Source organism: Microtus ochrogaster, chromosome 6, assembly GCF_000317375.1.
Source record: "Microtus ochrogaster isolate Prairie Vole_2 chromosome 6, MicOch1.0, whole genome shotgun sequence".
Taxonomy (NCBI): domain Eukaryota; kingdom Metazoa; phylum Chordata; class Mammalia; order Rodentia; family Cricetidae; genus Microtus; species Microtus ochrogaster.
In genome coordinates this window covers 26,499,474-26,500,808 of record NC_022013.1, presented here as the reverse complement: position 1 = coordinate 26,500,808, position 1,335 = coordinate 26,499,474, and positions in this window count along the sequence as shown.

The following is a 1,335-nucleotide window of genomic DNA, read 5'->3' as shown; positions in this document are numbered from 1 at the left end:
TCTCTCTCTCTCTCTCTCTCTCTCTCTCTCTCTCTCTCTCTCTCTCTGTGTGTGTGTGTGTGTGTGTGTGTGTGTGTGTGTGTGTGTGTGTGTTGAGAAGTGAGAACTAGACTCAGAAGTGGACCAGACACAGGCTATCTGGGAAGGGTTTTCTTAATTTTAAAAGGGGCTGTGGAGACTTATCTTCTATTTTTGCCTAGAAAAGGTGTTTGGAGGACATAGACCTTTTCCCCGGACACTGCTTGAATTGAAGAAAGACGAGAAGTGTATGCTTGGAACACAGGTGCTCATCCTTGTCTCAAACCCAGGCACTAAATCCAGGCTTGGTATGAACTAATATGACAAACAGGAGTTTTCTTGTAACCCTAACATGTGTGTCTAAGAACAAAGTGGTCCCAAGTGCCCTATGTTCTAAAGAGGCTTTAGGATATCTGGGTCACACATTTCTAAACAAAAGCCCGAGGGATTTTAAGGCAGAGCTGATGAGAGGAGCAAGGGAGCCTGTAGAGTAGAAGAGCAGCCCACACTGGACACCTGGCCGGTGCCGGTGACAGGGAGCACTGTGACAGAACCCCAAGGTAAAGCGGGAAAGCGAGGCACAGGGCAGCCAAGGGCGCCCAGAGATGGAGGGCTACCCCATCAGTGTAAAGTGAGCTGAGGAGCATGTAGAACGATGGAAAGCTGGCCCCTAGGCTTATGGTTCCTTAATTTTTACCTCCTCCTCCCTCTTAGGTAAAATACAGATACAGTGAAATGCAAGCGTTAAACGTGTCATCCCACGCAGCCTTCAGACTCACACACCTGTGCAACATCACCACCTCAGAAAATGCCTTTGCCCGTGCATATCAGTTCCCCCCTCCAGAAGCAGCACTGTCCCATAGTCCTCACGTCCCCTCCCTCCCTTCCTCCATCCTTTCCCACGCCCTCCTTCCCCCACCTCCTTGAACAACCTGCCTAGATGTATATAGCTGTCTTATTGACCAGTTTCTGGCTGTGCTCACTTTCTGTCTGCTCCTTAGTGCTTTCTCCTATGTACTTTAAATTTATTTTGCCTTTTCCCCTCTAGATATTAGTTTTGTTTTGTTTGGGTTTTGTGTGTGTGTGTGTGTGAGTGTGTGTGTGTGTGTGAGTGTGTGTGTGTGTGTGTGTTTGGTTTTTCATTTGTTTGTTTGTTTGTTATAAGACAGAGTTTCTCTCACTCTGTAGACCAGGCTGGCCTTGAACTCACAGAGATCCGCCTGCCTCTACTTCCCAAGTGCTGGGATTAAAGGCACAAGCCACCACCACCCAGACTTTTCTAGATTTTTATTTATTTATTTATTTATTTATTTATTT